Raw genomic sequence first — 14,018 nt, 5'->3', positions numbered from 1 at the left:
CTTTGACATGACACGGATGCTATTATATATATTTTTATTCATGCCAAGTTACATAACTTGATCGTATTTACCGGAATGAAACTTATTAGGTATAGCATTAGTATTCTAGATATTTCTTTTACAAACAACAAAATAAATATAGAATATAATGAAGGAATAATACACCCAGACTCGTGAGGCACTATAATATTAACGGGCAATTTGCACGAGGAAGGAAAATACAGATATAATCAGCAAGATAAGGGTGTACCCACGGACTAATCTTGGTAAATCTGCGTTTTTGTATTTTTATACGATTTTGTGTACATGTGATTAGATATGTCTTGTATCGTATGAATTAGTACGACACCGAACGATAATCTTTATATTAATATATAGGTATAAATTAGTGCTCTTATTCGCTTATAATTATGGAAACGTATAAACATAATCAGTCTTACTTATAAAAAAATCGTAAAGCTATGCTTAGTTAAAACACAAAATTATACAACAGCTGTAAGTCAAAAGCCGCCATCTTGCCTTTTAATTAGTTTTCAACTAGGAAACCGGTGATGTTTTTGTTAGCTATTTAAGCAATTCTTAATCACCTTTTAACTCTAAAACAAGTTTATAAGTAAGTTTGAATATTTCTAAAGTTAAATAAGTTATATTTTAGATTATCACACTCAGTTAAGCTCATATTAGGAATTCCTTGTTCGAAACCCCGGGGAATCAAAACCGTTTGCCATAAGACACCGTTCTGATTAAGCGTATGGTTGTCTCAAGGAATATACACGTGCTTTCATTAAACTCGTTTCCTTAATGATAATTCTATAATCAAGCGAGTTGTTATAACTTGGATAGTATAGTTTGCTGCTGAAGTGCTGGTTTCGGTGCTCGTGTGTTTTTTTATCGCAGAAACATGGTGACGACGTCGTTTGTTGATAATTAATCATGTTTCACCACCGCCTTTGAACACTATAATGGCAGAAGCTCATGATTGATCATTGAAAGCTCTCGGAGTTGGGTGGGAGGCAGCGGTGGAAGGTTATCTTAAGCTTTTCATAAACTACATGTGGGCATGCAAAGAACGGAGGATATGTTGTATTTTTTGATTTTCTAGTAATTTTACTGAAGATATGATAGCTGCTTCACGTAATTCACCAATGTTAGAATTCCACCTCATGATGTGATAGCGTCGGTATACCTTTAGTAAGAAAGCCTACAGTAATATTGACGATTTTATTTAAGACGATTTATTTATTTACAAATCATAGCACTTACATTATGTGGGTTATTACAACTGTGTTAGGATGCGCACTAAGTTAGAACTTGTATCGCGTATCCTTTACAAACCAGTAACAATAATTCAATTTGTCAGACTCTAGTTCGAAGTCTCAAAGTTACAAGTATTCGATTTTATATTTACAGACATATAGCACTACCTTTAGCCTGCTGCTCCGCCCGCGTGGAAAACTTTACCCAGTATAAATAGCCTATAGCACTTGGACTATTGTAGCCTCCTACCAGTGAAATAACGTCTGATTAACGTCATCAAACAAACAAACTCTTCTAGTATAGATAAAATAACTTATCCACCCATTCTACGTTGACTTGCTATAAGATGTATTATTAAGTATTGTTAAAATTCGCTTTATCCGATAGCATCGCTTCTATCGCCTCGGGCCGGGCGTGTCGCGTGAAGAAAAATCCTTTTACATAACATATAGATCTCACATCTGTCGTGATTTCATACGATAGACTGTCACGTCCGTTGTCGCAATATCGTAATCTATATATATAAAAATCAATTGCTGTTCGTTAGTCTCGCTAAAACTCGAGAACGGCTGAACCGATTTGGCTAATTTTGGTTTTGAATTAATTGTGGAAGTCCAGGGATGGATTAAACGGTGACGAACATAAATAATAAATAACGGAAAATACTAAAAACGACAATATAAGTTTTCAATACAAAATGTTCCTACCTGTGAAACATTTCATGTCTTTTCTCTTTTTAGAAATAAAGAACTGTAACATATATACCTAGTCTTGCCATAAATATTGTAATAAAGAAAAAAGAAAATTGTTAACTGCAAATAACATTTATTACTTTTACAGTGTGTCAGTTTAATACATAAATATAAAACAATTAAAAATATAAAAAGCTTATTCGAAGTGGTCTCCATTGGCTGCAATACAGTCCTTTAAACGATGAGGCCAGTTATCAATAGAAGCACGCACTCTTTCCATGGGAAAATTCTTCACTGCCAATCGTATAGATTGTTTTAGGGACTCCAAATTATCATGGCGTTTAGAGCAAGCTGTACTCTCTAAAACTGACCACAAATCATAATCCAGCGGATTAAGATCGGGACTAGACGACGGCCAGTCTTCAGCTCTGATGAAGTCCGAAACGTTCGATTCCAACCAAGACTGCGTGGACCGAGCTTTATGACCCGGCGCCGAGTCTTGCTGGAAGGACCATACTTGGTTATTGAACATGGTGATGTTAAGGGGCTTAACTACCTTCTCAAGAATGGTATCTTGATACACTTGTGCCGATGTTTTGATACCTTTTTCACAAAAATATGGCTCAGTCACTCCTTCATAGCTAACACCCCACCAAACCATCACTGAAGTCGGATAATGTCCACGTTGCACTCTGTCGACTAATTGGGAAGCTTCCTTAGAGCTTTGAGCATAAATACGGTCATTTTGTTTGTTAAAATGTTGCTCAATTGTAAAAATTTTCTCATCCGTAAACAAAATTTTTCTGTGACCTCCCTTTGCGTACCGCTTCAGTAGTTGTTTCGATTTTACCACCCTATTCTTCTTTAAATTATCAGTTAAGAAATGGCCAGTGCGTCTCTTATAGGCTGCAAGTCCTAAGTCATCTTTTAAAATACGCGACATGGTTCTAGGTGCTATCTTCATTTCCCGAGATAAAATCTTTTGCTTTCGGACAGGATTTCTTCGAATTCTTTCCCTTACTGCTTTGACCACCTTTTTCGTACGAACACTACGTGGACGGCCAGATCTTTTTCTGTCACAAACAGAGGAGGTCTCATTGTACCTATTAATAGCCCGGTACACAAACATTTTACTAATACCAAGTGTATGGAGAGTTTTAAAAATTGCATTTGGCTCCATACCTACTTTGTGTAATGCTATCACAGCGATTCGGTTCTCTTTATCACCCCACACCATTTTAATATCGCAAAATATTTTACAATGTATTGGCGCCAAAATGAGAAAACACAATGAACAATCGTATAAAAATGACAGATTCGAAATTCAAATGTAATATTTTTTTATAATTAAGTGTAACAGTATTTATGGCCAGACTAAGTATAGGTGTATTCAGAAATAAGTCTGTTTCATAGTTGTAATATGAGGTCCGATTTCTTTGGTTTATTTTGTTCAAATACAAAACATTTCAGAAATATTTATAAAGTGTAAAAGTGTCAGTTGGTTCTCAAAAATAGAAAATATAAAAATAAATTTCAAGACTATAATTAAAATCTATCATCAATTGTTCAGTGCGCGAGAACTTTATTTAATGTTATTGTCGCAAAATGCCACGGAGAAGATGACTTAGATCGTCGAAGTTAATTAAATGTGCGACGAGCTACTTCACGTGCAAACCGTTCTCTCGAATAGCGAGAGACAGATAATGATAACGTACGTATTGGTATGGCAAAATTGCGTTCCACAATGAATAATAATAATAAATGTATGTAGGTGATACGAAGTTCATCGGGTCATCTAGTGTTTAATAAAATATTGAATCTATGAATATATTGTGGTTGATAGGATTTAATTTGTTTAGGGGATGTATTTCATGAAATATTAAATGTTTGTTACATTAGGAACTCAATTTTAGGGTGTTACATAAAAACACTGACGGAGTCTCGCTTCTATAATATCATGGGATGGAAAATAACTTTCATAAATAATGCCGCGTTAATCCCGTCATTTTCTATTCCTTTGTGAAACGTAAAGTTTTATTAAAATTTTAACTATTTTCTTCTACAGTAAGTTGTTTAATTAACTTTGAATACTTAATAAATACAACGTTCTTACTTGAATTAGAATCAGTGCCCCCAAGGCCTTGATCTCGCAAATAGTTTTCTAATTACTAATAAACATGGTTCATCTTGTTTGTCTACGTTTTGTATACAAGGGAATTTACGTATATTCATTCACCCCTATATCACCAAAAGCATAGGCAGAGGTCCAACAATTACACAGATATGTTTCGAGCTAATTTAATTCTAGGTCTGGACTCGAATTTGTGGCTTCTATTTGGCATTGAAAAATAAACTAATTGAACGGTGAACAACACTATTTTGTAACTTATAACTTTATGTTTCCGGTAACTATTCGTCCCAAATTGCAAAGGAGACTATTTTAATGCTTTAAGGCAGAATCTGGCATAGTATGCCCACTTTGTGTAGGCGTGATTCTTAGGGATTCTTTCATCACAGAGTAGGTTGGGTTGTACTAAACTTTGACTTAAATTCTCTGATTTCGAGTAACGTATTATTTACTGTAACAAAACGCGACCTGAAGTGCTCATTAACTAACAATTACGGGAGCGAACAAAGACTATGTAATATTTCTTAAGGAACGAATACTGTTGCAGCAAAATTACTGTTAAATACAACTAAAATAAACGCAATTATGATACGCTTCATGGTATTACCGTTCAGTTCTATTTGTTTTAAAAGTAATAGAAAGGAAAACCGTGTACTTTAAAATAATATTTGTGCAAAACATGCAGATAAGTTAAATATGAGACAGCGGGTGTAAACAGGGGCCAGTGATGTTTACTACGCGTTCACTGCTTATTCGCAGTACCAGGTACATTATTAAGTATCTAGTTACTATGATAGTCTAATCTTGAGTGCACTATTTTGGCCCTTAAGACTTTTATGTATTGTGCTATATTGCGAACTATGTTCACCAATGCATACGTAATTACAAATGAGTATTTTTTAAATAAAATTAACAATCCAAATGCTACGTTATATAATATTTAAAGCCTCACTGTCTGCAAATAGTTTGCCCTGACATTTATTGAAGTGCCTATTATGCATAATTAGCTTATTAATGCATCATGTTGTGCCATCTAATATGTTTTAGAATAATTATTTTAGAATCCACGACACGTTGATTTTCTTTCGTTTTCAGAACTTCAATTTCGGTGTGATATTATTAGAATATTATTTGAATGAGTTTTTTACTCTAGAAATAGATGTTAGAAGAAACCCGATGATCTGTAGGTGTACCTACTACCTACTAACAGATCACAGCCTACACCTTCAGTGTTTTAAGCATGTATGTACATATTTATTAATAATCAGGATGCGTACGGATTGATAATCCAGTAATACGTCAGTGTTGCCAGCAAAATCAATAACAAATGAAGACTAACAAAAGCGTCGCGTAATCAACGGTGTCCGAATTAAGTGCGATTAGATCGTAACTGCCGATGACGTCAATACACCTATGTGCCGTAACCGGGCGTTAATACGCAAGTACTGTGCGTTTTAACAAGGTACGAACAACGAACTCTCATAACCGCCCCGTGAAGGGCGTGTTAGCTAAGAGCTTGCCAATTAAAAATTTAATCCGAGAAATTTCAAATTTCGAATCGGATTACATTATGACGTAAGCGTTTTCGTACGAGCGGCCGAAATCGCAATGTTGAAGGGCAGCGGGCGAGCGTTCAATGAAGTATTGCCAATAAAAAAATATTATATCCGGGAATTTTTCAATTGAACAATCGGTGTCTGGATTTATGAACGTAAATTTATGATGTAGCGGTTTATCGTGTTCGAGAACATTGTGTATTTCGGTTCTGAAGTAGTTCTTGAAAGACGTAGTTTGATGTCAGTAAGTAGTGATTTTAAATATATTACTGGTGTTATCGGATCCAAGACGTCACCGGTTTTATGAATACGCAGTATTGCCAGGGCCCTTGAGTCGTAAGTTACGTTTCGCTTCCTGAAATGTTACATTTTTGCTGCAAAAGTTACATTATTGTTTTTTTTTTTTAATTTTCGCGTTTTTGTAGCTGCGAAACCACGGGGACTCGCGAAGTAGGAAATGTACGCGCGCACACTCAAGCAAAATCAAGTTTTAATATATGCAAGATACGTTTCATTTTGTCATGGCGAGCCATCTCTTAGTGTGATATGGAGTGAAATACTTTTTAGACCCGCCAGTTTTAGGCGAGTTCAATTTAAATGCGTTGAATAGAAATGCGTTCGTAAACTGTTTACAATAAAAATCTTGTATTACAAATCTCATTGTTCTCAAAAGTTACGAAAATTGCCTTAAATATAAAAATTACTTACATGTTATGCGAGGGGGTCAAAAGTAACGAAAAATGTAAGAAATGTAACCTTCTGGCAACACTGTGAATACGTGTCTTCTAGTATAAAGTCTCGATACTACGAAAAATAACATGATTATACAGTTTAATACGGCTATCGTGAGATCGTCTGAAGGTCGTTATTGTTTTAGAATGTCTGTCTGGCAGTTGTAGGTATATATAAACAAATTGTCTCCGGTGGCTTTAGGGTAAAATTTAATTAAGAGGCTGCGGATTTGATTCTCGGAACACGAATGGTATGTATAACGAAATTAGTCTAATTACAATAGGATATTAATATCTGACGAGTGTAATTATTGGGGCTTTGAAAAAAATTGTTGCATCTTTCTCGGATCCCATGTTCCATAATGGAGTAGAATAAAAGCATTTTGTACACAAGTGTGATCTACCGCCCATTTTAAATAATAAATTTCAATCACTTTCGATCCATGCGAAAATGAACCAATCGAAATGAAGTTTTGTTTATTCTGAGGATCGGAACGAAGATTAAGATTAGGGTCTGTTATTGAAAACGGCCATAAGACTAGTACAGAAGTTGGGCGTCTTAATAAAAAAAATACATACTGTTTGCGGTATGCATTGCAATTGTCCTCAGTATAAGAAACTACAATGGATTACTCATCAAGCAAACCCGGAAGATATTTTTGCGCGCCGTAAACATTTGTACCGCAGCGGGAATAGAAGCATCGACCTCCCGTTAACCATTCGTTCGCACTAAGGAAGTCTTTGTAGGTCTAAATGATTACATCTAATTTAATATGGTTACTCACATGATTCGGTGACACTCATATACTATAATCTATGTGAGTGTGTACAGGACAGATCATTTCTTAGACTACAAAATCGGAATACTGTAGATAAATAAGGTTATGTCTTTATTTTCGTTGGGTTAGGTTAGTTGCAACATACATAGTCAGTAATCACATAACCGAGCTTATATTCATTCCATAACGAACTAAGAGACGAGCCTATCGCCATATTAGGGAGAAATTCCGAATCACAAAAGTTTATGATACCATATCTACATAGTCAGAGATGACATATCACCAAGCTAATATCCGTCCCATGACGACCTAAGAGACGAGCCTATCGTCATATCAGGGAGAAATTTCGAATAACAAAAGTTGATCACACCGAAAACTCATTAAATGCAAATGTATCTACAAACAGCACTGTTGGCACGACATCGAATCCTTTGGCTGTAAATTGTGCGTAACATCTGTTGGCTCGTCTGCGAGTGGCGGATGACCTGGCTACTTCCTGTGAACGGTCCCGGATCTTCTTGCGAAGTTCCGATTAACTGCAAACAAATTATACTTTAGAACGAACTATAATAAGTTTTTTTTGCTTCCGCATTAGGTCTTAGAATGGAACGGCAGTGAAATGGCCCTTAATGGTCATCGTAATTTGCACACTTAAGTCGTGAAACCAATGACGTTTTGTGATCAGTCTACAATTGGGTCATATACTCAAAAAACATAATTGGTTTGCCCGGGTTTAAACTCAATTCACTTAAGACGGTAATGTCGTTAGTAATTGTTGCTTCTCTACCCCTAAGAATGCTGAACTCATCACAATAACAAGCACATGTAATTTGGAAACCGCAATCCGTACTGAGATTTAGCCAAAAAGATTTATCCGAACGTGCGACCTTTGTAACACGTGGCGGGTAGACGAAATATATCGGTTGCTCTAAAAAAGCTGTTTTATCTTATCTCACATGTTCGTCGCTTGCGTAACTTGTGTTCTTAACTCGAATTCTGAGTGCAAGCTTGGAAGCCGTGTCGAGTTTAAGATAATAATGTTTGATGTCTATAATGGGTCTCTGTACGATAGACTAAGGTCCTATGCTAAGCTATAATCCGGCTTGGCAATAACAATATACTTAGTTGTTGCATACTGCTATTTGATGGCAGAAAGTTCTAACAGATATTTCCAGACGGACACTTTATACACAGAACCTGTAGGTAATCGTATATCATGATTGTAGTAGCATTATTGGAGATTCAAAAACCATAAAAACTTTCAAGTGCTAAACAATCATTCCTTTCCAAAAGATCGACAACTCACACACAATTCAGTACATGTGACTATATTATAACCCACTTACTCGTTAAGTAGTAGAGTTTAGGTTAAAAAGGCCCCACATAAGTTATGCAACACACCACGACCTTCCTTATCAAAATTAGTTATGTACTCATTGCACACAGCTCAGTGCAGCCGCCATAATTTGTACATTAACCAAATATTTACATTATATCCAAAGATGAACTCGCGGCGGATATGCATAGCTATCGGTTATATCATCGTTGTATTCGCTCAGACATCTAAGATGAAACAGTATTGTGACCAATATAACTATCATACCTCATACGTCATCCTACAAGGTGGACGGACGACCTGGCTAAGGTCGCAGGAAGTCGCTGGATGCAGGCCGCTTCCAACAGGTCGACGTGGAGATCCTTGGGGGAGGCCTATGTTCAGCAGTGGACTTCCTGTGGCTGAGATGATGATGATGATGATAACTATCATGAGTGTATTTGATGCGGGTAATTTTGGATAATATATTTGATAATTAAACACAAAACTATGTTCATGCCATAATGAGCCTAATGATTATACGGCAAGGTATTCACTGGACTGTTACCATTCTATTTTATTACAGGATAGAGAATATCGTAACCTTAATGCAACTACCTTATTTATCTCTGCACCACCCTTAGGTTGACTGAGAGAATGCTTTTGGCATTAAGTCCGACGATATACATACCTATGTATATAAAGTGCATAAATAAATATATAAAAAAATAATAATTATATCAGCATTCGGAGTCTCACGTCGTTGCTGGATTATAAATTACTAGCGACCCGCCCCGGCTTCGCACGGGTGCAATGCTGATACTAAATACACTACAGAAAAACTGTGAACGTTGTATATAAAAACATAGCGGCCCGCTCTGGCTTCGCACGGTTATAACATAACAAAATAACAGTATTTCTCCACTATTTATTAGATGTTATTATACATATACACCTTCCTCTTGAATCAATCTATCTATTAAAAAAAACCGCATCAAAATCCGTTGCGTAGTTTTAAAGATTTAAGCATACAAAGGGACATAGGGACAGAGAAAGCGACTTTGTTTTATACTATGTAGTGATGACAAATCTACCCTTAATTAGTATTTCAAATCTACCCGTATACACAATACTTATAACGAATCAAGTGTAAATATTTAATAGACTATTATAACAGGTTATAAATCACTCGAATTATGAAAAAAGGCAATAAAAACTAAACAGACCAGACACACCCAATTACGCAGCGATCAACGTCACCGAAATGATTTATGCTAAACAGTGCTCGAGCAAAGGCAACAATGACTACGCTGAGTGGCGTGCCGGCGCGGCGATGCGTCAATTAAAACGATTCGTCGGATGTGCACGGCCCCCCATATTTTATGTACTATCTGTGTCACCACTGGCCTGGAATAGATTTGCAGTGAAAAGTTGGATATAATATACCACTATTCCTTGGAAGAGATTTCCAGTCACATATATTATGTCGGTGGTTGTGAATGAAGTCACTGAATTATTATAATGCTAGAAGTCGTTGGATTTATTTTTGCAATTTTGTTCGTTGTATTATTATGAATTACTTTACGCTTAATTGGTTGCACGTTTATCGCTTAATTGGAACATCAGCAGTAAGGCCATGAGAATCATTTTTAAATGGAAATATGACATTTTCTTTAAATTGATAGCTTATTATCAGATGACCCACTTTAATTTGCTTATTCTCCTTTAAAATCACGTGAAGCTACACTAGTACGACGGATACGACTGGGTGCTGCGCACCGACCTCCCGAGCGGCGTCAGCGTGGTATGCTACGCTGACGACACGCTAGTTTTGGCTCACGGGGGGTCGCATCAGGCGGCGGTCGACGCGGCTACAATTGGGGTTGCGACAGTCGTTGAGAGAATCCGGCAACTGGGACTCGAGGTGGCGCTGCACAAATCCGAGGCCATGTGCTTTCATGGCCGGGGGAACGCGCCACCTCCGGGTCTCCAGATCACGGCAGCATACGGTGGAGGTGTGCCCAGCTTGGGCTGAGCACCGCCGTGTTCTCACAACGGCCATCGGTGGCGGAGACCTCTCGCGTCGGGGCCTGGTAGAAGCCATGCTCCGGGGCGAGAGAGTGGGACGCAGTCACCTCCTTCTGCGAGGACGTGATGCTCGCAAAGGAGGTGGCGGAACGGATACGGCGCCAAAGCGCCCAACGTCCCATCCGCCACGGCAGACGCACAAGACGCGGGCGTCGAACGTCTGCTGAGGATCGTCGGCCTCCGTAGGCGCGGACCGTCGGGTGACGAGCATTGGGTAGCTCGTCGCCCGAAACACCCAACGGCCCGTGTGTACGGCGCGTAGTGTTTCACGCGCGCCTCGAAGAGCAGTGTCAGCATAATTTGCGGGGCCCTTTAGGGCCGGTGCCTGCCTAGGTCTCAATGCCAGCGGATCTTGGACCTAGGCACATAGGCAAAGGATGGGAACACCGTAGGTTCTTAGTCAGTAAAAGTCTGACACGCTCTCCCGCCCATCCCAAGGCGGGAGATAGTCAAGTAACGATTTACCTACGTAAAAAAAAAAAAAAAAAAAGCTACACTAGTAAAATTCTTTAGTATCGCACCGTTATAATATCCTTTTGTAAACGATTATAAAACCCATTTGTAAATAATAACAAGACAATTATACCTCACAATAACAGCTTTAATATTAAATTGAAACGTTGGGGAACCGTCTGTTTGTCAAATTGTGGTTGGAATGAATATTTAACGCGTAGGGTCCCGTATCAGAATGTTTAAACAGTGACATATTCTTTATGAAAATATTACTCGTGTATCAAAGGGACTTATGTCAGGTCAAACACAAAAAGAATAATATAAATGAAGTTAAATAAAAGCTTTTAATAAATCTATACTATTATATAAAGCTGAAGAGTTTGTTTGTTTGTTTGAACGCGCTAATCTCAGGAACTACCGGTCCAAATTGAAAAATTCTTTTTGCGTTGGATAGCCCTTTGTTCGTGGAGTGCTATAGGCTATATATCATCACGCTATACCCAATAGGAGCGGAGCAGTAATGGCTAATCTCAGGAACTACCGGTCCAAACTGAAAAAATGTTTTTGCGTTGGATAGCCCTTTGTTCGTGGAGTGCTATAGGCTATATATCATCACGCTATACCCAATAGGAGCGGAGCAGTAATGGCTAATCTCAGGAACTACCGGTCCAAACTGAAAAAATCTTTTTGCGTTGGATAGCCCTTTGTTCGTGGAGTGCTATAGGCTATATATCATCACGCTATACCCAATAGGAGCGGAGCAGTAATGGTTAATCTCAGGAACTACCGGTCCAAACTGAAAAAATCTTTTTGCGTTGGATAGCCCTTTGTTCGTGGAGTGCTATAGGCTATATATCATTACGCTATACCCAATAGGAGCGGAGTAGTAATGGCTAATCTCAGGAACTACCGGTCCAAACTGAAAAAATCTTTTTGCGTTGGATAGCCCTTTGTTCGTGGAGTACTATAGGCTATATATCATCGCGCTATGACCAATAGGAGCGGAGCAGTAATGGCTAATCTCAGGAACTACCGGTTTGAACTGAAAAAATATTTTTGTGTTGGATAGCCCTTTATTCCTGGAGAGCTATAGGCTATATATCATCACGCCATGACCAATAGGAGCGGAGCAGTAATGAAACATGTTGCAAAAACGGGGAAAATTTATTAGTTTTGAGAGCTTCGTTGCGTGCGCTGCGTAAACGGTTAAAGTTATGCAACAATGATGTATGACGGGATTGTTCCTCTTAAAAAGTTCTAAAAAATATATTATAAAACAAAGTCCCCCGCTGCATCTGTCTGCCTGACTGTGTTAAACTCAAAAACTACCTAACGTATTAAGATGAAATTTGGTATGGAGACAGTTTTAGACCCTGGGAAGAACATCGGGCTCCCGGGAAACGACTACTTTTATAACGGAAAACTTTAGCCTGAAAAACTTTAAAACGCGGGCGGAGCCGCGGGCAAAAGCTAGTTAAATATATTTGGCTACATAGTACCAAGAAATATTTAGCACGAACTAGCAAATTTAGATAAAATAATCAAGTATGTGGCCAAGGGGAAATGATAGACCAGAAAACGGGTGTGGGAAACTATGAATTTTGATTAACTCAAGCAACATTTATATGATCATTAAACGGTAAAAGGAATTCTAAATAAAGGCGATCTTGATACTTCACCGAAATAATAATCAAATTTTATCAGTTTAGCATCCAACCTGCACTTATCTGCCGTGTTGTATACACGAGTATTGTTGATGCTCTATGCTCTTAATATATTATCTTTAGTTTATTCTGCTTGTTAAAGTCTGTCCTCAGTGTGGCTCTAAATATTTTAGCTCGTAATAACATCATTAAATTTTTACATCGTGTATTGCGATAAGCGAAACGCGTTTAAGGATGGTAAGGTTAGGTTAACACATCAAATAAGGAGGGAAACTATAATTATAAACGTAAATATAACTTATAGATGTAATATTTATACATGTGAATATCTATTATATAGTAAGAAAATAATTGCGGACAGTGTTAACGTACTAATTTATGACTTATCCGGGTTTTGTACAAGATGAAGTGCACGCTAGGGAAACAGCTAATTAAAATCAATTGGGAACAGGACCATTGTGATGTACTACAAAAGCTAAATAAAAGTAATATTGAGCGTTCTCTTATAAATTTTGTTAAATGGTGCTCCAAAAGTCACTTTACAAAATTCCTTGCATAAGATTTTTACAAAGTCTATTCAGGCCTTATTACACTTATACCCCTCCGTTATTACAAACTGGTAATTAAGAACGTTAATTAAGAGCGTTATTGTATAGAAGCCCGACATATATTCCACGTAACATTGTTGATATTAAAGTTAGCTGTCGATCTATTTGCACCGACGCCGGTTGCGAAGTTAAATTCAATTTTGAAATGTAATTTTCCTTAACAGCGCTCTGCTGTTGTAAGTGTATTGCATTGCAACGAAACCTGTACAATAACATGATTGAGAACAATACGTGGTAGATATTATTAGTTTTGTTGAGCTGATTGATGATGAGCTGGCTACCAGGTGTTCCCGCTACTTCACATAGCCAGCGTTGAGTAATTACTTATCGTTGAGATAAGATGGCCAGAAAATTCCCTGCAACTTTCATTTCTTTAAGTTTAGTAAAATACTGACTACTTGTCGAAGGCGAAAATTTAAAAGCAGCTAATTCAGTTTTCTATTTGTAGCCTTTGTGTTAATCCCATTATTTAATTCATTTGTACGATATTATGTCTCTCTCCCGACAAAGGTGTTTCTGTTCTGCCTATCTCAACATCACGATGCAACGTCATCACTGATCAAAGATACAATAAAAAGAAAATCCCTAATGCCAGAGATATCTTGTCTGAGATTGTTCCATGAATAGAACTGGATTTATTATTTTATACGATCTTTATATAACAGAGTTTTGTTGCGATTTACATTTACCGTGGCAATACAGAGGTGCTTGTACTTACAACGTTCCAGACAGAACTACAATATATGT

General features: G+C 37.5%; 1 protein-coding gene across 5 annotated transcripts in view; it reads left to right on the top strand.

Moving 5' to 3' along the window:
* LOC115455563 (putative oxidoreductase GLYR1 homolog) overlaps positions 1-14,018 on the top strand; it is a 92,242-nt gene that overhangs the window by 22,666 nt on the left and 55,558 nt on the right. The window lies entirely within an intron of this gene.

Source organism: Manduca sexta, chromosome 7 (assembly GCF_014839805.1).
Source record: "Manduca sexta isolate Smith_Timp_Sample1 chromosome 7, JHU_Msex_v1.0, whole genome shotgun sequence".
Lineage (NCBI taxonomy): Eukaryota > Metazoa > Arthropoda > Insecta > Lepidoptera > Sphingidae > Manduca > Manduca sexta.
Note: the sequence above shows the minus strand (reverse complement) of the source record. Positions and strands in the feature narration are given on the sequence as shown.